General features: G+C 38.6%; 1 long non-coding RNA gene across 1 annotated transcript in view; it reads right to left on the reverse strand.

The window, feature by feature from the left end:
- The window catches only part of LOC140646998 (uncharacterized), a 127,893-nt gene extending 103,175 nt beyond the window's left edge, over positions 1–24,718 (reverse strand). The window contains exons 1-2 of the long non-coding RNA XR_012040629.1: positions 24,502–24,718; positions 10,229–10,391 (exon numbers count right to left, since the gene is read on the reverse strand). This is a non-coding gene — a long non-coding RNA (uncharacterized lncRNA). The remainder of the gene's footprint in view (positions 1–10,228; positions 10,392–24,501) is intronic.
- Positions 24,719–25,847: the final 1,129 nt, after the last annotated feature.

The following is a 25,847-nucleotide window of genomic DNA, read 5'->3' on the forward strand; positions in this document are numbered from 1 at the left end:
AAAAAACTTGCACAGAACTGAAGAAGCAAGGAGGCATCTGCAGAAATAAATACCTGAACAACAATAAACACAGAACAAGGTCTTTCTTGTAAATTTAACATCTATCCCAAACTGGGATCTCATTCCAAGAACTACTGATAAGACTGCATTACTTGCCTCACGTTGTAGCTCCAGAGTCATTACCTTTTCCTTGCCTAAATCAGTTCAGAATTAGCTCCTCACCCACGCTGTCTCTTTCCTCCAGTCAGGTCAGCAGTGTCGCAAGACAGAGCTTCTCCACCTCTGTGCTCTGACCATGCCATTAACTGCTCACCAGAATGGGCACAGGCCTTCTGGAGGTCTTTCTTTCCCCCAGGCTATGGTTTGCAGCAGCCTGTGGTCCCAACACCTCTTTCACAATACATCATGTCACAGTGCTTCTTAAAGGAAATTAATAAGTATAGCTTGAAAAACTCAAACTCAGTGCACTACTCAGTGCTTGAGAGTTGTCTGGATCTCTTTGTGAAAGAGATGCTTCAGTTGAAATAGGTGTTACAAGGCTCAACTGCAGAGTTTTCTGAGAAAATTGTATGAATTATGCTGTGTCATCTGGCTGGTCGGACCGTCCCTTGTAGACTTAATGTATATTCAAACATCAATTTGCGTGCTGTATGTATTGCATAAAATATCTTAAATGGGTAACAAGTATGATTTGGTAATTAATACATGCATACTTGCATGTGTACTTAAATGCGTATGTTTCCCAAACTCACATGTACAATGATATTAATAATAAAGATGACAAAGGGTCACTTTTTCAGAAAAATGAGCATTTCAAAGTTCTAGATTTCATAAACTATTGTTAATATTTATGTGGAATTATAAGGATTAGTAGAAAACAATTGCTGAGATCTTTAGTTAAATAATCATTTGTTCTCAGCATCATTAAAAATAAGTCTTCACCTGCTACTCATTTTCTTTTTGGTTACAAAAGCTAGTGTTTGTTTGAATAAGGATGGAAAAGAAGCTGTTAGAAGTTGTTTACACAGAAAAGAATAAGGTACCAACAGGAGGAACCATATTTAATACTATTGTGAAATAGTTATATTTTGAGCGCAGGCTTATTGACTAATTCAGAAGCATGCTGATACAGGCATCTGGTGGTTTCTTGTTTGGAGTAGCACTGCTATTCCAAATATTTTAAAATCATGAGTTTTCTTATTCCTGAGGCTTCAAAGAGCACACTTGCAAGCTTATCTCTGCAGCTTTTAAGACTAAGAACTCACTTTTTTTCTTAGTAAAAACTGAAGGTCAAAATAAACCTATGACTTTGAGATCCAGGACTTTAAGGGCAGCAGATGAGGAGTTGGGCAGGAAAACAGAATAAGAAGAAATGCCAGCAGACTTCAACAGCAGCCTAAGAGAATACTGTGTAACTGAACCCCACAACTCTCATTTTTCTGTTGTGCTATTCACTTGAATTTCTCCTAATTATAGGTTCACCACGCTTCATTTTGAACAGAGGTCAGCACTAAAGTGCTGCATTTCAGAGAAAAAGAGAGAGGTGCCAATTTTCTACCGATGTAAAATGACACTGCTTCATTGGCCCAAACCATTCCTCTGCAATTCTCCAGCTTTTGCAGAGGAAACATGCTGATTCCTGCACTCCTGTAAGAGTGTATTCCCTTTGTGCACACAGCCACAGCTCATGGCCCTGCAGAGCAGAGACAGCCCTTAAGATGGAGGGAGCACTCTGGTTTCACTAGTCCCTCTTTCCTTGGCAAAAAGAGAGGTTTTTTCAAGCTATCTTCTTCACACACACACACCAACTGCATGAGACGACATGCTGCAACTGTGGTATCTCGTGGTCTCTGTCCTCAGTCGCAGGGATCAGCAGCTCCCGGCTTCTCACAGAGCCTGTTGGCTAAAGACTTAAGTAAACAACATCACTACTTTGTGTGTGTGTGTTCACGGTTGCTTAATTTGTCCATTGCTCTATTTTAAGTCAACAGGGATTTCCCCGTTTCTGTGGGAGTTCAATGATATTTGAGGAAGAAAGAAAAAAATAAAAATGCCCCAAACTCTGCTCTTCTCACCTGACAAACTGGCACTTTTGCATACACATCCTTACTTTCTTGTGAATACAAGTTGCTGCCTGGAGAAGCCTAAGCCTTTATATTCTGTTTAGGTTTGCAATATGGTTTGGTTCAATTTTAATCTAATATATTTCCTATTTACAGCAGATATTTCACAAAGTACAAAGCAGGATAGAATATGGTCCAGTAATCTGTATCCATCTTTTACTGTGGCAATTGCCAAAATTACTTAATGTGTTATGTGGATTTTGTGATTTGACAAAGTCACCAAATATGCATCATACAATTTTGGTAATATTGATTCTGCTACATGACATTTTTTATCCATGGAATATGCTTCTGGACTTGTCTATGTAATATAAACTACAATTCCTTCAATAGCTTTCAATTTAACTCCCTGAATCATTTAGTGGTAGGAATTCCCTTCATTAACCTTAATATTGTCAAAGAACAACAACTGAGACATATTAAATAGTTCAATGTACAACAATAACTCAGAAGACATTCTTCTTTCACAAATGACAGCAGCCTCCCAACCTTTTTATTTTACTTATTAGAACTCAACTTAACCTTTCCCTTCCCTGGAGTGGCCTCTTCACAGTCATGGTTCCCGACCTACTTCTTAGCTATTTCCCTAAAGAAAATAGAATACCCTCCTGAATATTGAAAGTAGTGAAAACACCAATGTCGATAATGTTTAATAAATAACCTTTGTTAAAACAGTCTAAATCTATGTAGAGTAAGCCCCAACAGCCCTTTCAAATCCCACAGCTGATTTGCATATTGGGTCATGGAACATGTTTTAGGATATTTGACTGCAGACCTCACTGAAATATTCATAAGACTGTGTTCCAAGTAACATTCAATATAAATTGTCATTAGAAAAAGACTCCTTGTTATGAACACCCAAAACCCCTCTGAATTTGTATTTTTAAAAAGTAAAATCTCAAATATATTCTCTACTTGAAACCAGCTTTTAGTAGCCTTACTTACATTAAACACAAATTCCTCATGTTCTAAGAGTTCTGCAGCCCTTAATGTATCTACACACATGCTGCTTAATCAAGAGAGGCCATCAGAAACTGACCTGGAACAGCTAACTGTGCTGTCTCTAAGGGAAGAGAGATCTAGAAAGTAGGAAGAATGTATTCTGACATGCTATGAAAAGGGTATGTGTTACAAACATGATTTTCAAATGTCTGGGCTTGTTGATTACAGATCGGGTTTGTGTGTGTGTGTGTTACAGAGATGATCTCAACCAAACCAATAACACTTTCAGAGATTATCAATGCAATGAAATGTATTGAAAAGGCACTTACGCAATGTGATAATTCACTTATGCCATGTGAATTTTATCTGTTGTCTGTGTTGTTTCCAACACAGCAATCACTTATCTTTCTATCTTTAAAGTAAAGGCCTTACAGAAACATTTTCAGTTTCTTTGAGGTAGGAAAACTATAAATGCCACATTTTATATAAGTCTAAAATGCTCTAATATATTATTCTATAGGAAATGATTGAATTTAATGGAAATTGAGCTGAGCAGACACTTTTTTTCTTAAAAAAAAAAAGTTCTTTCTTATAACCTGTGGTTTCACAACATAATGGGACCAACAGAAAGCATGGGAAATTTCTGCTTACAAAACAAGCATCTCTAACTCCAATGCTTTCACAGATTATTGGACATTACATCTGGTTCAGTGCTAGGCAGCAGACTAACAGGCAATTTTGTGAAGGAGCTTCCCACTTAAGAGGATAAATGCAAAATATTTGTAGGTGATGACTTATTTTTGTTAAAGTCATTCACCATTGATGCTCAAAGGCCAATGACATCGGAAATAGTCCTGGTAGAAATGAAGAAGTGAGAAAGAAAGGAGGTAAATATTTCCCTCCCCATTCAAATTCACTTGCAATTTTAAAGAAATTTATTCCAGCTGTCACCCTATTATTATTCTTTTTGTTCAAGCAACAAGATTCTAGCAGATAATTTTACTAAACAGTAATACTCTCTGCAAAGCTGTTTTTGTTTTAACTGCCCAGAAATTTTGCTTCCCAGCTCCATCCTATTCAATAAGGATCATGCAGGAAGCTTCTCCCCAGCAGAAATCTCCACTGGAAATGGCTGAGTCAGAAGGAACCTCTGCAGAGGTTTCTGCTGTTCAGCTGCCCCACTTCAGAGACGGAAAATAAGTCTTTCACAAACATGAGTTTAAGATAGCTGTATTACCCATGAATAGCAAAACCACAATTGCATTAGGCAAATTATTTCATACAGTCTAGGTAAAAGTTTTATGTCATGCCAGAGTATATTTCTGTGCAGTGAAAGACCACACATGTCACAGGCACATTCTTTTAGCAGCATTTGAAAGTTGAGAAATGTTATTGGTGTTGTGTGTCATATATTGCTCACAAAGAAACAGGGTTTCCTTAATACTCTAAGCCCCATTTTAAAAACCTCAGAAGGAGAGATAAAAGCTTAGGCATTTTGGGAAGGTCTAAAGACTACCAGAAATAACTTTTCCATATTGATAATATTCCAGGATTAACACTTGATGTCATAGGACCTATCATGTCTAGAAACAGAAGCCTCCTCCTATTGGACAGAGGAAAAAGTAGTCTATGCAGCTTTCTAACAGTATGAAGCGCCTGCCTCTAATACTGATGAGTTATCAGACCTTAATCCTTTTACTAATCCGGAAAAAATGCCAGAATACCATCACTTGCAACACAAAACCAAATGAAACTTGGCAACTTCAATGAATGTCACTCTGGAGAATTTAAATAAACTCAAGTCCAGAATTCAAAACGAAACTCAACGAACATGAAGCCATGCAAATCAAACCACTCAACCAAAACTATTCCCATGAGTCGCTAGGAAACAAAGCTCTGTTAATGCAGGGACCTTGCTCAACATCAGTGACTAGCTGCCTGTCTGGAAAATCCCAGGTGGCAATGAGAGAAGCCACAGTTTGCATGACGTGCATTGGCTCCATTTTAGCTTTCCTTTATGCTCTAAGTATAATGCTAAAAGCCCTCCAGGGGTGTGAACTTGCTGGAAAGACAACATATATTGCATCTTTACACAGTACACTCAACAATAGGGTGAGAGAAGTCTCTTCCCATTGATTGATTGGGACTCCTTTCTCCAGATCAGCCCCATCCTCTTCAGTGTTTAGCAGTTCAGTGGGATAGGCACCAGTACCAGAGACATCAGGGTCTACACCTTTGCTGGGAGTTGATATACCCTTACTATTTTATGAAATATGTGAGCTCAGCCACAGCATTGCCAGAGTCAGAGAGAGGCACAGCATCAAATAATCCCTGGCAATGGTATCTAGTTCTTCATAAATTTGGTTAGTTCCTGAAAATCAAACATGGCTCTCCGGTTCACCATATCAACACAGTGACTGGTAGGATCCATAAGGCAAGCTACAGTATCTTTTATGCAAATTGTAAAATGTGCATCATATTTAAAACAAATTGATGCATAAGAAAATGTATTTTCATATTTTGAAGGATGAATTTTTAATAACTTAATTACAACTTCACAAAAGAAAGAATCATTACTTGTTACACATTCCAAATCCTTCTATTTCAAACACATGTCTCCAAAATTGCCCTCTACATGTATATTAATGATGCCATCAGATGCTTAAAAGACATGCCCTGAATAATACATACAATTTAAATTAACTCCCATTCTTAATGTTCCCAAAGAAAAGTGGAAGCAATCAAGTGGTAAGTCAGGTTCACTCACAATTATTATCATTTCAGTATTATTATTTATTATTAATGCAAAATTCAGTGATCAGTATGTATTTACAAGCAGTCTCAGTGAATCTACTCAGAACCCAGACCTTGCAAGTCACATCAACACTGTAGAACAATTCAAGGCTCAATGAGCAGAAAGAAATCTCCAGCAGCTTGACAAGAAACTGTCTCAGACAACTTACAAAACCAATGACCACTCATGGTTTAGAGAATTATCATTCTCTCTTGCTGCTGGTACAAAGATCTTTTCAAAAGAAATGAGAAGTTATCATGAGCTTCAGCTATCCTCCAGGACACAGAGGCCAGGGAATGGATCAGGCCATCATGGTCCTGAATTATAGTAACATCAGCGTAACAGCTGATCAGTGGGTACTCAGATCTCTCACATTTGAGACATTCTTCTTTGGTGTCACTCAACTACACTGGGTCTTTTTCAGATGGTATCAAAACTTCGGTGATGCTTCTATCCCACTTGGGAAAAAATATCTTAAGGGGGGCAGCAAGTCTGTTATTTAAAGAATTGCCCATAGCTAGCTAACTGAAGATGCAGCGGTAGTTGCTTTTATATCAATGTATATAAGTAGTTAAGTGTAGTAGGCAGAGAAGGGACTAGAGAAAAATTGCAGAAGGTGCATAAAAATAATACAATCAAAACAGCAAATACAACTTTACATTCCTTTAGGGAACAGGATTTGAGGAACTAAGATAACTCAGGGACAGAAAATTTTGTAGAGAATCTTAAGAAAATTATCATCACTTTCTTCTTCTCACCCACACAGTCCAAATCTGCAAGATTTCCCAGGGGAAGGTCACATGATTTCATGGGGGAAGTGATGTTCTAGCTATTAATGTAATTCATCTATACAGCATGAGGCTTTTCTTCTGATTTATGGAATCGATAACTGGGAGAAACTGTACTTTGAAAAGGGTGGGCTGTCAAATTATCCAAAGAGCTTGAAAGCCTGGTTTTATTTGGCAAAGAGATGGCTTACAGTCCCTTCAGGGATGGCTCTCTCTCTCTTATACTTAATGTCAGGACATGGGAGATCCTTGATGGAGCAAGGGATTGGGAAAAAACTCTCTAGGGTAGTGAACTCCATTCTGCTCTCAAAGAGAAGCAATTTGGGTGAAACGTTGCAAAAAGAACCTCTCGCAGAGGTTCTCCTGCTTATTGCAGGAGATAGGGCCAAGAAAAGCTTCAAGTTTTCCCTTGAGACTGGTAAATGCCAATTATCAACCTAATGAAGTCATGGATGGTAGTTTTTTCTATGGGGAGCTTACTACTGTGCCAGGAAACAACAATCTGAAAAGTAACAACTACAAATATTAGACAGCAAGAATAGTCCCTGGTACAAAAGTTGGCAATAACCTCACTGAGATTCCACCAGATTCATATACTTCATACATAGTGTAATTTCTGTATATTTGGGAGGGTGAGTTTTAACCCTTGAGCTCAGTCCTGTCCATGTTGATGGCCATGGGAGTTTTAGGACTGAATTCAGTGAAAGAAAGACTCAATCACCAAGACATTGAAGTTGACTTCTATTAAATTTGACTTCTATTAAATTTCAAATTGGAGAGTCACCTCAAGTCTGTAGACACATTAGCAATTTTGGTAGTTTTTTGCATAATACTTCTCCCCTTCCACACTAGATTTTTTGCAAACTACTTACAGAGAGAAATAAGGTTCAAATTTCTATCAAACCTTCCTTCTTACCAGTAATCCCTGACTGATCTGTGGCCACTATGATTTTCTTTTTTATTTTTACTCCCAGTCCTTTAACCAGTGAACTGGAAGTGGTGACTCAGGAGATAGGGGGTTAAACAGATGTCCAGCCTTCCCACAGCATTTAAAACAGAAGCACAGTGTCACATAATTCACTGCTGGGAAGAGAGCACACCTAGATCAAGAGCTAAATAGTAGATTTCTCTGCACTATTAAAATAAGTAGAAAAGACAGGGAGTGTAATTACAGTTAAACCCTGGCCTCAATCTAAAGCCCACCGCACATTTCCCACTTCAGGAGCAGTAGGCAAAATATCAGACAATATTTTGCCTGATATTGTGCTCAAGAGGATCATCAGCCATTTCTCCTTGAAGGACGCATTCATGCCCCTCTCCAGCAAGAACCATCCTCACGGATGGCTTTTTCCATCTGAGCCCTTGGAGGCAAACCACTGCAGTAGCTGCTGGCTGGAAAGTTCTGGCTCTGCAGCAGCGAGCAACAAGGAGCAGAAGAAGATGGAGTGATCTGCATACTGCACAGCATTTACAGTCCAAAAGGAGAGCATGTTGCAAGTGTGAACTGAATTTCAATTAAAAAAACTTGGAATCCAAACTAAAAAAAGAAAGGTTAATGACGTTTACCTCCTAAAAAGGCGAGCATGCATACGCTAGAGGGGATGTCTGTAAAGAATGACTGATTGGCAAGTACTTTCTGTATTGCTTCTGTTGAATCACCAGCTTTATAATGCAGAGCCCTGCATTTTGAGTGACTGCATAGAGGAGAAAAAAACGAGCAACTTGGAAACCCCACCTTTCTAGAAGAGATCACCCACCAAGCATCCATCTCACGTAGATTTTGACAGGTCTAGCCGTAACCACACAAGTTAAACCTTGAAGATATGAGGCTTTAATGTCTTGAGATTACTGTTTCCCTTGGTCACTGACTCTGCTCAGCACTGATTATTTTTAGGATGCAGAGGTTGGCAGTTTTGAAGGAATGTCCCTAAAGGACTGCCTTAACAGCCACAGTCAGCCAAATAAAGTATGACAACAGCTAGCATAACCCTTTACCTGGTTGTATAACTTAACCCTCCTGACTATGTATACCTTGGCAAAGGCAGAGCCTCTTGGCCTTCCAGGTGTGCTCTAAGGGCAGTCTATTTCCACAGTCTTTCCCCTGAAGATCACGACAGCTGTAAACTGGGGCACTGATCCAAACTGAGAGCAACTATCATTTGGCAATGGGTTCAACTGAATGCTATTCACTCTGTATTTTTCAAGTGTCTGAAAAATACAGGCATTAAAAACCTGCAACTGGCAAATATCATACATCAAATTAAGATCCCAGAGATACACTCAGCAAAAGCACAGCTTGCCCAGGCTGGCAGTTATAAACTGCCAACCCTTAAGGGAAGGTGGGGAGAAGAGATCACTTTGAGGCTGGGGACAGTGTGCCTCTCACCCAACTAAAGCAAGTTTTCACCTTTGCAGTCCCTCATCACCAGATACTACAAAAACAGGGTACATCTTATTTTACATTGTCCCCCCTTGGAGAGACAGAAGTCTGCTTGCAGCTTTTTGGGTAAACTCAAGCTAGCATTAAATTTGAATTAGGCAACAGCACAATGGTATCGATGTGGGATTTGGTTGCTGAAATAATTACTCATGACTTACAAAGACTGAAGTAAAACTTGTGCTTTCATGACTATGTTCCTACTGAAATCCATGTTAGCCACTTGAAATCTTGTTCAGGTACACCTACCTGTGATGCAGATCCAGCTGCACTGCAGTACAGACAGCTCAGCTACGAGCCAAATTACCACTGGGGATAGTCAATAATTAGACTATGCATGAGATTACACAAAGGTAACATGAAGGAGGATCCTTTGAAAGTCAATGCCATGCTATCATATGAAGGACAAAAGAAAAAAAAAGAAAAAGAAGAAGGCAGCAATCTTCCTGTTCGTCCTTCTGGGAACGTAATTCCTTCCTTTCAGCACAGCAAAGCTCAAATATATAGGACACAGTGTGGGACAGAGGGTCAGTGGGTTACGCTTATTTATACACTATCTGTATTTGGTTCAAGGACTCTCAGATAGAAAATAGAAAGAAAAAAAGCCTTTCGCTGATGGAGCTTTCAGCCAGTAGAAACTGAAGATAATATTGTACTTTTATGACATGCAGTAGATCACCAAATTCGTTTTTACTGGGGTCATAACAAAGGATTTTAGCTCTAGCCTTCAGAGGTAAGGAGCTGGTGCACTAATCTTATGAATTTGTCATCTGAGGTTCCTGGTTGCTATTGTGGTTTTGGGGCGGTTGGGGTGAGGGGGTATGTGTTTGTTTTTACACTCAGCTACATAATGGTCTTGAGTTCAAGAGTAATTATATTGTTGCTGTATCTGAAAACAATACATATTAAAGGAAAATGTATACTTTCACATAAGCCAAAGGAAAACAATTTGAAAAGTTAAAAAAAGCAAGCCTGTCCTAGCCTATATTCCCTACTTTACTAGCATTGTTAGTGCTTTTAATGATTTTTTAAATTTTTTTTTTCTTGTTAAACAACTCTGTACTTCTGCTCTCTCCCCATGTGTATGAATGGTTTCTGGCTGTAAGTTGTAGAGAAGCTATTACAGCTATACCACATATCTTACTGTTTCCAGGTCAGCTTTCAGCTCGTGGGCGTTGCCAAGGCACTGTGGCATGTTTGCTTTGAACTTTTGGGCTCATCCTTCCATTCTGCCAGGATCAGTTACAAGGTTTGCTGTTATAATGTTGGGTCTGGTGACCTGGTCACTTTGCTGCATCCCTGGTGACCTAGAGAAAGAAAAAGAAAGTCCTAATGAGAAGTTAAAAGAACACAAAAAAACCAGCTTGAGTTTGATGTTTAAGAGAAGCAAGTAATCCACATGCACAGAAAACAACAACAACAACAAATCTTACCACAATCAAAAGTGCTGGAATAAGTATAGATAGTATACGGACAAAAATCAACAAAATCTTCTATCCCCTCTTTAAAATCCTCCTCTATTCAAAACTCTTTCAATGCACCTTGTTAAAAGAACCCTCTCACATACTCCCCAATTATATGAATATGGGTTTCTTCCTCCGTTGCTCAGAATTTTAAAGTAGAGCTCCATAGCATTTTCTTTTCAATTTCTCTTTTTCCTCTCCTCCGCCTTTGCCTGTGGCTGGCAGAATTCAAGCCATATATATGTAATACCTGAGGGAAAGGCAGAAAAACAAATCTAAGAATATGTACATCCAAAAGGATCCCTGTTTTTGCCAGGAGCATTGGAAGGTAAGGACAATTAAACCTGTAAGCCAAGCTAGACATAAAAGCTAAAAGCAATTTGAGAAAAAGGCTATGATTTCTTTAAAAATAAAACACAATTAATACAAATGGAGACTGTGATTACATTATTTAGCTCCCTTCATAAGAAATAAACCTCAAAGCACTCTACACTTTTAAATTAAACTTCATAAAAGCCTTTCAAGTAAGCAAGTAAGATTGCCCCCATTTTTACAAAAAAGCCAGAACTAGCACAAATTATACAGTATATATTATGCTCTGATCCGTACTTTTAAAGTATATTGGCCTATACTCAGTGAGAAATAGGGTTAGGATTATGCACCTGATCTTTTAAGGACTTTTAGACAAATGTAAAGTTTCTTTCACACAAACACGAGACGCTTCCCCTCAGTTTCCCTGTTCTTGCTCAAAAGAAAACATTGGACTGCAACTATACAATCCATGTAACAGATTTTTCACACTGGGAGAGCGGTTCCCTGGAGGCAGATCTGTAAAAGGACAGAGGTCAGATGGTGAGTTTAGGAGCTGTATGCTCAGTGTGTGTCTCACTAGTAAATCAGGCCTTTTAATTTTTTGCAGTCTGGGGCAGAATTTCATGGATATGTCTATTTTTACAGCGTTCGCTCCTGAGCTCAAGCTCCTTTACTTAAAGGGATGGAAATCCAGACTCTGAATAGCGAATCTTTGGACTTCATCAAGTAGCCTTTAAAGGTTCATATTGCTAGCCCAAGTACTAATTTTTGTCTTCTTAAATGTACATTAGAGTATCACAGTCTCTACTATGCTAGTTATCATTACAATCTCTTATTCACTGACAGAAAGTTGACAAGTGCCTTCAATCAATCCATGATGTGAATTTTCATCATCCGATAGTTTTACTTTAAAAACAAGAATCAGTAAATATCTGCAAAACTATCCCATTATTTTATTTTGTAGATGTCTTTAAAATGCTCCTAAAGTAAAACACTGGTTCATATAGATGAATTTCTTATTTTTTTACAAACCTATGCCCACTCATTGTTTCCTTGTTCTCCATCTATATCTGTCCACTGCCTCCTGTCTTAGCTGCTTTGAGGTAGAGACCACTTTTCTATTCAATATTTGAACAGACTCCTGCAAATCTACTTGGCCGTGATTAGAGCTCTTAAAAATACAAAAATACATGCTCTATCAGCAATAAATAAATGCAGCATTGATTCACTAAAGTGAACAATATGTTCTTAAAATCACAGGTCATCTGATTTTGCTGATTCACTACAGGTAATCTAGCCAGCAAGATTCAAATGAGCATTTTTTGACTCTTGCACTGCTGTTCCAAACATCACCTTCATTGTCCTTTTATATACAAGCTCTTTAGTAGAGGTAGGTTTACTTTAGCTCTTACGCATATTTATAATGTTCCTCTAATCATCATTGTAAACAATACACCAAGGCTGACAAATTCTGTTACAGGAGCAATCTCAGTAAAATCAGTGGGATGTGCACCTGATTTAGGACTTTTCCAAACACTGAGTACTTGCTGACTCCATTCATGCCATATATTGTAAATGTTTATTGCCTCATTACTTAGAGCTGTAATAAAAAAGCTCAGTTCCACCATATCTAAAAAAAGAAAATAAAATGTATCTTCAAAAACCATGAGATTGTCTTTAAATCATGTACTACCTTTAACATAAAAGAAAAAGTTTATGGGTGTTTTTCCTCTTACTTTATGTTACCTTGGTATTTATTATATGTTTTTATGACTAGAAACTCACTAATTATTTTTCATTTAAAGGCAAGGGTCTTGTGTAAATACATGAGTTGGGGATTTAAGAAAAACCTGAATATCACAGGACTGTATAAGTATAATGCCATGTTTTTATACATTTTATGAAGAAGAAAACACAAATTCCTTTTTTTCTTCCATAAAAGAGCTACTATCATTTGCTGAATTAGACTATTTGATATGATAGTAGTTTCAATTTAATTTGAAGAAGAAAGGCAATCCAGAAGAAGAAAAGCTTTACTCACACACAGAAAATTAACACACGCCTTTTTTATGGGTTGATTGCATTTCAGTGTTTTTCAAGTGATGACTCAGGTTTTCCTTTTGTTTATCCATCCACAATTTCCCTTCTAGCTAGCTTATTTTATTTTTTTAATGGAACATGTTAATGAAGTAGAATATTTTATTAGACAAACCTTGATTTCTCCCCTCTCTCTTCCTCTCCCTCCCACAATTAAAAAGCAACCACATCCCCAGAGCATCGCTATCTATTGAAATTGAAACTCTTCAGGGTATTTTGGAAGCAGGAGACTGCAAAGTTTGAATGAGGTACTCCACTGGCAAGCTTTCAAACTTATTTGCAGATCAGGACCTCTTTTGTAAAAGTCTCCCCAGGAGGAAGGCAGTTAGACACCTGCCAGTAGCCTGCAGTGGCACCATCCCACTGTGATGTTAATGAGATGAATGAGAGCACTACGGAGAGCTGCAATAATTACAGGGTGAAGAGCTTGTCTTTTCCTGGCCCTCCTCTCTGCGCTGCCTGTTCTATAAAGCAGGGTCTTTTGTAATACTAATTACAAATGTTAATTAAACATTTCTTTGGAATTTTGCCCTCCATTAATAGGTCAGATAAACAGGGAATAGCAACGACAAGCACAAGTCATCACCAGCCACATGAGAAAAATACCACTTATTTGTTCCCTTCCTTTGGTCCCTCCAAAGACATAACTTCTGGTTTTGTTTTGATTTATCAGACACTAAAGCCACTGAAGTATAGCTTTTCTGCACAGAAATAAAATAAAAATAATTCCTACAATAATGGAGTTAAACCTAGTTCTAAGGTCCCTTTCACTACAACTCATTCTGGTCCATGTTGGCTTGACCCCAAATTTTAAGCATAATGATAAATCTATCTCTAAGGCTACATGAAGCCCCTTCCAAACACAGATTTAAGGAAACATTCATGACAGCTGTTGATGACAGCACAAAATCTAGCTTGACGGCTTGGTCTGGCATAAGCAGCACATGGCATTTCAAATCATTGCACTAATCCCATTTCTAACCCAGTCCCTAGAATTACAGGAGTGACCCTTGCTCAGATCAGAACTGAGCACAAGTGCTTGGCAGACATTGCCACAAAAAGCTCTATCCCTTGCCCAACAGCCTGCCACAGCCAGATGCTCCCATCCAGGCTCACATGGAGCAGTAATTTAATACATCAGCAATACTATCTATGTCAGTGAAACAACTTCTGCTGGGCCAGCTCATCTTACCTTTCCTTATAGTCCACATTTGCTAGGGCACAGGAGGGAACCAGACAAATTCTAAATTCCACCTTTTGATATTTTTCTCAAATATGTATATGTGGTTTTAAAAAGCATTTGATGACACCAAAGATAAACAATTCCTTTTGCATGAAATTAAGCCAGAAGATGCACTTCTAGAGCACAACTAATGCACTCCAACAAAGATTTGAAGGAACCTCCCTGCAAATGCTAGCAGGGTGGACACAGGGTTTTACTCTGCAGATTCATTTCTACTGGACCATGTCACTTGTGAATGCAGACATAGCCTTTCTATAATTTAATCCTTTTTTTATTACCCTAAGATAAGAATTTTCCATTTTTTCACTTTGTCAGATAACCTGAAGTCAGTTTCTTTTTCTGTTTTGACAGGGAACGAGGATTGGCACAAAACTGAAGAATCTATTATTTTCCCGTACAGCTCCATTGCTTTGACAGCAGCACACCATGTGAGAAATATTGGCAGGACAAAGCTTGGTATGAGTCAATATCAGAAACTTCTGAAGACTTATGACTTAAAGATATCTTTATTTCTAGAACTAGTAACCATGGTATGGTTGGCTGTGGCCACCAGACTTCATTCTTACTCACACCTTCCTCCATGCAGTGGACTTGGAAAACAGTCTGGTTTATGAATCACCTAAACACCTCAAGACTTACACCATTACAGTGCAGGATGGACTTATACACAAAAACTGACCCAGGCTGATTTACAGATTCACAGAATTGTCCAGAATTTTGATTCTTTCCTCAGACAGAGAGGTTTGAATAAGTTATTACCATCCCAGCTCTGACTGCTTTCATTTCATGAAGCAGAAAATGTGACTGGGCACATAGTACACCTGAGTACTCCAACCACTTCTAAAGTGCCCCGATATGCACCATGAGCCTAACTCTCTCCTCAGCAGCTTTCTATCACGCTCTTCTAATGCAAAAAGACAAAACGAAGAATGCTCTTGTCTCACTAAGCCCGCACTACTTAAAACAGCTGTTCTGCACTGCCACAGCCTCTGTGAAAATGCAGTCTCGTGCTTTATTGCATCAAATAGCTCTTTTCTCCTACAGTTGCTAATCCAGGTGTACGTTGTCAGCTCTAGTGGTAGAAATGCAAGGAAACTACCCAGTCTAACACTGAAAATATGGCCATGATTATCAAGACTCTGGTCAGAGCTCTTCTACTCTGCTGAAGTTCACAAAAACTAGCAAAGTATCTTTCACATCTCTGGTAGTTCACTTATCCTTGCTTATCATACCCGCCATTTCAGCTATGTTTGCAATTATTCTGCAGTGGTTGTCAGGATACTAAAACGAGCTTGCAGTCAGGGAACAATATAGAATTTAAACAGAAAACTCACAGATAAGAGTATATGCAACACTGATGCACATAAGAGAAAATTTTGATTATCCAGTCTGATTTCTTAACGCAGGCCATAGATTTTTAGTGCAGAAATCTCTACATCAGTCTATAACTTCTGAATTAGAGTACATAGTTTTCAAAAGATATTCGTTCTTGATTTACAAACTTCAATTGATATATAATTTGAAGATTCCTTTAATAAATTACTATAATGATTAAATATCTCAACGATTAAAATTTGCCTTTTTAAAATCTGAATTTATCTGGTTTCAACTCCTGGACACTTGATCTTGTTATACCTTTTTCTGCTAAGATTAAAGAACCATGGTTTTCTCCACAATATTTTCAGATCATGATCCAGTCACCTCTTAACCTTACCTTTGATAAGCTAAGCAGATTGATTTTCTTAAAATCCCTCACTGGAAAAGCATGGTTTTCTTTGAAAGAGAGAAGATATTACTTCATAGAACTTCTCTTAAACATTGTGATACAGCTAGGCAGAGTTTCACAGAAAAAGTATCACACTTCCACCTTTGTTTTTAAGCTACACTATGAAAATTACTACTAACATAGCAGGAGGTTGGACCTCCAGAGCACTCTCCCAATCTGAATTATCCTATGATCCTGTAATTTCTCAATTCTTCAAGACAGCAAACAAAGCAGAAAGTGAGTTTAAAAGCAAGATAATCAGTATGTTTAAGTAGAAGGCCCTCCAATGACTTCAATAGAACCGTATCACATTACACCAGCTGAGGCTCTAGTTCCAAAAGCAATAGAAAGGATATAAATCATCATGGTCCAAGCATAAATCTGACTTAATAGGGAGGTACAACAGTTACAAGGAAAAAAAAAAAGAAAAAGAGAAAATATTTGTTACTATTATAGTAACTGGTCTTCTGAAGTACATGTTATAAAGACTATAGGAGACATACTAATTGCCCTATATAATATGGCAGTTCCCATCTTTCTGTAGAAAATATTTTAGTCTCTGTAAAAAGCTGAATGTTTCAGAAGTAGTTTTACAGACCAGTTATTTAGCTTCATTTCCATTACATTTTGCAAGACACCATAATAACCGTGTGCTGAATGTATGGCAATTTCTTCCATTTCATTTTGCAAGACACTGTAATAACTACGTGCTAAATGTATGGCAATTTCCTGGGAAAACACTTTTCACTGGACAAGACTTTAACCATGCCAGGGAATGTATCAGCACATTGCAGCAAAGCAATGTCCACATCGCTATGGCCTCTGCATTTACCAGACACATCATCAGCTGCTTTAACCTAACTCATCTGTCTTGCAAATCTGTCCCAGAAGGCTGCATTGTATTCATACTAACCTTAACTTCTGTCAATGTCATTCTAAGGAGTCATAATTTTAAAAATTAATAAGTTATTACATTGGATTACTGTTTTCAGTGCAAGTCTTTGGATCAGGTGCAGTTTGAGTAAGTCTACATCAGTGATTCTGTGTGGGTCAGGGTGTACTTTTGAAGTGAACCTCTCAGTCCTTCCCTATTTACCTCACTTTGGTTTGCTTTCCAGGACAGTCTCAGAGCAGATGATCTGTATCCCTTTTGGATGAAATAAAGCCAGAAAACACACTTCAGAACTGGTATGAAGCAACCTCCCCGCAGGGCGGCCACAGGGTTTTGCTCTGCAGATTCTCTTGCTAACATAGACATAGCCTTTCTATAATTTAATCCTATTTTGATCACTCTCATCTGTCAAAACAAGCTGAGAGAGAAACACCTCGGAGCCAGTTGTTTGTAACTGCTTTCTATGGTTCTCTTTTCCCAGCATGGCTATAAGGTAATTCAAATGTATTCAACCTAGCATCTACATGTATGTATGCCTTTGGGTGTAGAAGCCCAAGGAAGCAGGAACTGTTGTTTAAAGAAGCAAGCACTTCACACACGCGCTCAGTTTTTCATAGACTTTTTTAGTGTGCATATTTACTGTGAATGCATGGTTTATTCTGTCAATGGTCTGTGGTTAACACTCCCTATATACCTATTGGCATGATAAACTGTAATGACTTCATAATAAAGTTAAAAGCCCAACATAAATGCAGAAAAGCAAGGAATTTTGGAGGCAAGACTTGAATTTCATCCCTCACCGTTCCTTGTATTGGAAACAGCTGCATACTAGTTTCTTTAGGCACAAATATAGAAAACTGCATGACAGGAATACAAACAGTGAAAATTGTGTGTGTTCTGACAGGTCCATATTTCCTCAGAATTGACATATTTTCTGTCATTTTGTAATTTCCCAAATGTTTTTGTTGGAGTTTTGTCCTTTATCTCATTGATAACTGTACCATTTCATACTGAGCCAGGGTTGAAATAATTTGATACATTTTGGGAAAAAAGAATTCTAGTTGACAGTTTACACTATTGAAGAACACGTTAATAAGAGAAGGATGTCAGACCACGTACCACCACTTAATACTGAGTTGTGATGCCTGTGACATAAATGCCATGAAAGAGCTCTGGGGTTTTGTTTGTTTGTTATTTTGGGGGTTTAGTTGTGTTTTGTTTTGGGTTTTTTTATTTGTTTGGTTTTGGTTTTTTCAGCTGGAGAAACAGTAGCATACTTTAAGGCAAGTCTCACTTAAGATTTGTTCATTTTGCATTCCCCTATCACCTATAGAGCTAATACTCTGGCTTTGTGTTACGTGATGCAACACATTATTGATTATTGGCATAAAAAGAGGATTTGGATACCAGGATCTACCCATGATTACTCCTGAAATCATGACCTTACAAATTGATCTTAGGTAGCTTACCTTCTATTTGTGTGACCTAGCAGGCTTTCTGCAGTTTTCAAAAGTAACAAGCAAAATGCCAGCTGAAATCCAACAGCTCTGCAGATGCTCAGCATTTTCCAAAATCAGCCCCAAATCACATTACTTATATTGAGTTAGGATCTTGGTGTCTGATCTTCTTTTACGTAACTTTCCAGCTCACCTCTGCAACCTGATTCCCCACCATATAACTTTCTTGCTGAAAGCAAAAGACATTAATGTTCTTTCCACCTTTTTTACTAGATCTGACGCTGTTGGACAAGATTCTTCTGACCTGTTATGAAAAGCTTCCAAATTGCTGGAAGGGAATTTGGCTGAAAAATTCCCACTAAGTGCTTACACAATGCTTTGAAATTTTGCCTGTGAATGATTAGACAGTGGTTAGATGAATAAAAGAAAATCTAAATACCAGGATGTGGTGGGATTTCAGTTCCCTATGAGATACTATTTATAAATTATTCTGTATTATATTCAAGTCATTCATAGACCTTTGGTGAAAAACTAATTTTTCTTCTGCTGAAATAATAGAGAATATTCTACTTTTACTGCAATAACAGAATTCTAGAATCAGTTACTTGGAAACATCATTTCTAGAACAGTCTATAAATTTTTCAACAGTATTTTCACGGGAAGAAGATTCATTGAAAATATAAGGTCACAGACTTTTGTTTGGGGTGGGGATTTTTCAACTTAAATTCTCTGAAAACTTTCAAAATATAAAAAAGTTTTAGTTCTACATTTTGAGATGAAAAATTGGAATTTTTAGGATAAATGCATTTTCCATACAGCAACATAAATGAGGGGAAAGAGACTAATATTACTGTTACTTCTGTGTAGGAAATTAAAGTTTAAGACACACCAAGCTGAATGATCATGCTTTAGTACATCTCATATAGTCTCAGAATTGTTCAAAATTTCCTATGCTTGACGTTAATTCAGCCCACAAAATTCTGGTCTGAGTTGGAATAACAAAGAATTGCTTCAGTTCACCCAGCAATTCAAAGCCATACAGAATAGGGCTACAATAAGGAGACACCCATATCTTCAAGAGCACTGTTCAAGGCACTTTCCACAGCTAAACAATTCTTTTAGTTGGTACAGTGAGAAAATTTGCCCTAAATTTATCTTTTTACTGAATATTTGGGGAAGAAGCTAAAAGCCTTTATTCTCAGGGAAAAGTAAGAGCTGCAATTACACCAAGCTCCTTATGGAGTATCCTGGTGAGAAGAGGGCCCTTGTACAACGTCCTCTTTCACAAATCCAAACAAAAGTCAGGCATAATACATTTCAGAATGAGGATGCTGAATTCCCCTGCTACTTCAGCGGAACAAATCAGGATGCATACTTCCATCCTGTGTATCAGGATAAAAGAGATCAGTGCTGGAGACAAAGAAGGAATAAAACAAACTCTGCAGTGAGAAAAACGAGATGGGGAAACTCCACAGTCTGCTGAAGAAAATTCAGTGTTCTGTTCTTTTTGTCAGAAAATAAATTTTCTTAGTGTCAGATATACTTGATTATTTTTATTTTTTTTAAGAGAAAAAAATCTTTCAGCAGAGAAAATACAGGTTTGCATTTGCAGAGTCAACCTAGTAGCATATGTTAACACTAACAAACACCCTCAAGTCACTGCAGGGCAAGTGAAATACAGTAATTATAAATATTTGATATTAGAGATACTAGGTTCAATGCAAAAGAAAAAAATATCTTATAAAAGCATGTTATCTAGGATGGAGTAGCAGATAGACCTGATTATTCACAAGTGATGAAAGTTCCTCCTACCACAACATGTATACCACTAACAGATGCTTAAAAGGCCTGTCTAGCAGTAGCAGGGTAGACTTCCAAATACTCTAGGACACTCGTGGTCTCCACTGGAGTTACTTTATGTCAGCAAGTGGAATTATGCTCATTTTTAAACAAATACTAAGCTGTTGAAAGCTTCAAACCTGCATCCACTTTCTAGTGTTCCCCTATATCATTATTTTTCACTTCTTTGTGATATTGTTGTAGCTGTTAATGTTTCAACACATTTACATTGAGTCGATTTACAAATAAAAGCCTGATTGCAAATGACAGCAAGAGATTTTATTTCAACAGGCATGTCAGCAAGGAGAAAAATAAGACAAAAAAGATATTACAGGTTGCACGTAATGCTAGTTGTAACAGCAGACAACAGATAAGCAGAAATCATCCAGCTAAACAGGAAACAGTAGCAACTGAAAAGAAATGGGTAACAGAGAGAAAGGAGTTGGAGAAATTCATGGCATAAAAGTGAGGGTGTTTAAAAGGGCTGAGATATATATATAGTATTATTTCAGTCCTCAACCATATTTACTGGAGCTTTAAGGATGCTGGGACATTACTCATGTTTATTTCATATTTGAACATCCATAACTTAAATCCCTGAACTCCCCCAAATGACTTTTGATTTTCTACAGAGACCTAACCTATCAAACAGCAAAGGGTTTCTGTCTCTCTGCCACCAGCCCTAAGTGACTCCTGGAGGATAGTCAGCAGACAAAATACATGTTTATAATGCAGCCTTCAAGGGACTCATAACTTGAGCCTCCACGCAGCCGGGGAGGGGAGTGATCTGGCAGCACTTGATTTCACAGCACTTGAAGGACATACATCTCCATCCGGCACTGCTGGTGCCAAGTCACACAGTTCCTCTCCTCAGCATCAGCTGTGTGCAGCTCAAGACAGAGCTTGTGGGCAGCATCATTTCAGTGATTACAGAGATCTCTGCTAATCTTTTCTAAGCCAGAAAAGGCCCCATCATTTTGAAGAACCATCTCGACACTTCTCATTTGAAGACTCCAGGGGTGAGGTTGTGGGTGGGAAACCAAACCGACAAACTGGTTTGTAGGCCCATGCTAAGAGGCCAATACAGGATAAGTGAGATCGAGATTTATGACTAGGCCATGTCGCTCTTCAGATTTTGAAGATCTGAGTAGAAATTAATAAACTCTATTTCCAGGGTGAAAATGCATTTGACACTGCTGCAAGGCAGGAAAGGCAGCCTTTGTAGAGGCTGGGATGGTGTGATCTCAGTGGCCTAATGGTGGTGGCCTTTGGGTAGAGCCCTGCCATTAACTCTCTGTGAAGGTCTTTCCACAAGAGAGAACCAGATGCAACCACTAACAGAGAAACAGAGGCCAAGCCACAGCCTTTCCCCTCCCTGCTGACTATGCAGCAAGTTGAATCATGGTACAACAGGTATGGTATGTCCCCAAAAGTTCATCTCTCATCCTAACTCAGAGCCTCAGCTGTAGAGCAGAGCTAAGCCTTAAATTACTATTACCAGCATAAAAGCCATTGCCTCAATTGTCTCTAATTCTCACTCACTACAGGTCCTGGTCCACACAGACCAAAATTAAAAATGACTAAGCTCTACCTTCACCTTTCAGGAAGCAAATCTCAGGATGACCACCAAGCCAAACTGACACAGCAGGCCTGCCAGGGCCAGCACTAAATACATTCTGGGGATAAACAGAGGTTCTTCTCTGCTTTCCAGGGCTACTGATCCACTGCTTCACAACAGCACTGAATTGTCCCTTACTGGAAAAGCCTAGGTGCTCACAAGCAGAGTTAGAAAAGCCCTTTCACACAAGCCGGCATCCTCCCCAGGAAGCAGGATCAGGGTAAGGGACTCCAGTGCTAGGTTCCTTTAGAAGTTGCCTTCAAATATAATACTGCAATTACACCCTTATGAGTATTTTGATTCTCCCTAAAGGGGAAAAAAAATTATCCAAAATGTGGTTTTGCTGTCTTCTAGTATGTCAGCTGGCTGCTCTGCAATATATGTCAGAAGTAGCTGTAGTTCTTAATGGTGTGGGAAGTTTGGGTCATTGTCCTGCTGGTCCCATGGCAGTCAGACAAATTCAGAATCTGTTCTCTCCCCTTTCCTTCACTTTTTTTTTGCGCTTTCTCTGAACAGCTTGACTGGCAGACTAAAGAATAATCCTTTTCACAGTTAATGTGCAGTAACAGGATTGAGGAAAAAAACTGACTTAAGAAGCTTTCATCTGGGTCAGGACATATCGATACCATACTTAAAGATATATGCTCTGCACCCTTGTGCAGAGATAAACATTTCAATTGTAGGCTTTAACTAAAAAACCACTCCCATGACACATCTACTGAACTATTAGACTATGTGAAACAATTTCCATCCACAATGTTTGCTTTCTTCACAGGTTATGAATTGCTGCAAATGAGTCAAAGAAAATGTTTCCTTCCTATTCAAAGCCACCTATGCAATAAGGCTTTATTTTCACTGGTTCCAAGTGCACAAACAACAAGGTAAAGCCACTGCAACAAACTGTGCCTATCACAATGTCAGAAAAAGGGGACCGCCCTTTTACGTCATAGCCTAATGTCATTGATCCACTCCCCTCTTTGGAAGAAGACAACTTTTGTGTCCCTCAAAGTCTTTTCTATACTGGATCTCTAAACCTGTTTCATTAGTGGGCATCAACATGATGAATTTTATCTCTCACCAGTGTCTTCTCTTCTAATAGTGACAAGGTGGGTCTTTCTGATAATGACGTCAAGGAAATCCAACAAGTTCAAATCCCACAGTCTTCAATTTCCTGTAGAATGCTGGATATGAGGGACTTTTTCATTACCTTTTATTATGGTTCCAAATACCATTAATGATAAAAAAATAGTACAAAAACAGTGGCTGTTGTGCTGGCTGTTATGAAGCAGATGAATTACCAGCCCAGCTTATAAATGGCCTGAGCCAGCTTTTCAGAAGTCTTAATATCAGTCTTGCATAGCTTGCACTATAATACATCCGTATTATGCATTTACTTTGACTGTAATCCCAAAGTCTTAAGAGTAAATTCAGCTCTTGCTTGTGTATGTGTGTGTATGTACAACTCATCTTGTTTGAGTGATGCTGAGCCTGCTTATATTAGGCTTAAATTCAGTCCATAGACATTTTTCCAGGAGTTAAACTTTTTTTTGTAGAGTCACAGAAAAGTCTAGGGGGGAGAGTCATCTGGAGTTCATTTGATCCAACCTTCTGTTGAAATCAGGGCCTTATATCAGGTTATGCAGGTACCTGTCAATCAGTCTCTAATATTTCCAGTAAATAGGATCCTACCACTTCTCTGTGCAACAGTTCCCAATTGGTTTTCATGGTTCAGATTTTTTTTCCCCCTATATTCAGATGGAGGTTCCCTGACACTGTTTATGCCTGTGTCCTTTGTCCTGTTGCCACATACTTATGAAGAGAGCACTTCCATCTTATCTATAACTACCTTTTAGAGACTGGAAAACTGATTAGCACCCCACAAAGCCTTTGCTTCTCTAGATTGAACAAACCAAATTTCTTCATCCTTCCTTCATATATCAAGTTCTCTAGTGATCTAAATCTTGGTGATGCCTCCAGTGAACCCTCTTTATTTTTTTCACTCTCCCCTGAACTGGAGGATCAAAACTGGACACAGTATTCCACCTGTGGCCTATCAAGTGCCAAGTAGCATGAAATAATCACACCCCTTGATCTTCTGGCTGTACTGCAACCCAATAGACAGTTTGCTTTCATTGCTGCAAAGCTGCACTGTTGGGTCATGTCCAGCTTGCTGTTTAGTGAGGCTCCCAGGTCTTTCTCAGCTGCACTACACTCCAACCAGTCAGAGCCCAGTCTGTATTACTGCTTGGGATTATTCCATATCGGGTGTAGAACTTCACATTTATCTTTTTTAAAACCTTGTTGTCCCAGCCTTTTAGCCTGTCAAGGTCTCTGTACAGTGGCTTTTCCTTCTCACATTCCATCTCTGCTCCTAGACTTGTATCATCTGCAAACTTGGCACAGATGCATTTGAGCCTTTCATCTAGATTGCTTATAAAGATATTGAATAGTATCAAACCCAGTGTCAACCCCTGAGGAACTCTACACATGAGCAGTTGCAAATTTGACTTTGAGCCATTAGCCACCAACAACTTCGAGCTCAGCAGTCTAGTCAGTTCTCCATGCAACTTGTGGCCCTTATCTAATCCATATCTTACCAGGCTGTCAACAAGGATGTTGTGGAAGACCATGCCAAATGCCTTGCTAAATTTAAGATAGATGATGTCCAAAACACTACCATTCTTCATCAACCAAGTTGTTTCATAATACAAGACAATGGGGCACAGCTTACCCTTAGTAAATCTGTGTTAGCTTTTCCCAGTCACCTTCTTGTCCTTCATGTGCTCAGAAAGAGCTTCTATGAGGACCCATGCTACATTTTTTTTTCTCCAGGAACTGAACTGAAGCTGACTTGTCCGTCTTTTCCCAAATAATCTTTTTGCCTATTTTGTAGATGGGTGTAATATCGGCTCTTTTCCTGTCATCTGGGACTTCCACATTCTCCAGGACCTTTCTGAAAAGATAGAAAAGAGCATTGCAGAGATGTCAGCAAACTTGACACCATTGGGTGCATTCTGTCTCATCTTATACACTTGTATGTCCAGTTTTTACAGAAGGTGCCTAATTTGACCCTGCTGTATTATTAGTGGTTTGCCATTTGCTTTGCCATTGCTTCCTGACATAGGAACTTGGGCCTAACTTTACCAGTTAAGACCAAGGTAAAGAAGGCATTGAGCATTTCAGCCTTTTCTGTGTCATTTGTGACCTAACTTGCCAACCCATTCAGCAGCAGGCCTGCATCTTCCTCATATTTCTGCTTGCTACTAACATACCTATAGGAGCCTTCCTTGTTTTCTTGACATATCTTGAAGGCAGTCCCTGAAAATCTTCTAACACTCCCAAAATACTTCAGCCTCCAAAGCAGACTCTTCTGGGATCCTTCCTAACAGCTCCATGAGTCAAGCTGAAAACTGGTCCCATGAAGTTCTGGGTCTTTATTCTGCTACTTACCTTCCTCTGCCTCTTAAGGTGTTAAATTCTACAATTGCATGGTCACTGCAGCCCAGGCTGCTGTTGAAGGTCATAATAATAACAGTGATAGATATTATACCTATCTACAGGCCAAACAGGATAATAATAGGATACAGGCCTACAAGATAATAATACCTATCTACAGGCCATAAAACCAGATGTAAATTTCTTATCTGGGTACATTTATAAGGCAAGTTTAACAGCATTATTAGGTACTGGACGATATGGGCCTCATCCTTCTTTCTATGAGCTCTATAGGAGTCTCTGCTTAAAGATCAGTCTGAAGGAAAACTTGCAACTAGTCACATGATCCACATGACTCTGCACAACCTGCCTTTCCCACACTCTGTATTTTGAGCTACAAATTACTTCTTTGCAAAAATCAGAAGCAAGAAAATGACACATTTTTAACAATTATGAACTACTTGGAGGGGCAAGTGGAGAAGGGATATCAAGATTTTTCAGAAATTCTTGAGAAAAATCTTGATTTCACTACAGCCAAAAGTAAAACTCTTATGAACCTTTCTGGAGCCAGGATTTTATCCTTTCCTCCCCACCCCAACAATATTACAATGTTAAAAAAGTTGTGTAAGTTCTAAAGGCTAC

Source organism: Ciconia boyciana, chromosome 2 (assembly GCF_034638445.1).
Source record: "Ciconia boyciana chromosome 2, ASM3463844v1, whole genome shotgun sequence".
NCBI classification, from domain to species: Eukaryota; Metazoa; Chordata; class Aves; order Ciconiiformes; family Ciconiidae; genus Ciconia; species Ciconia boyciana.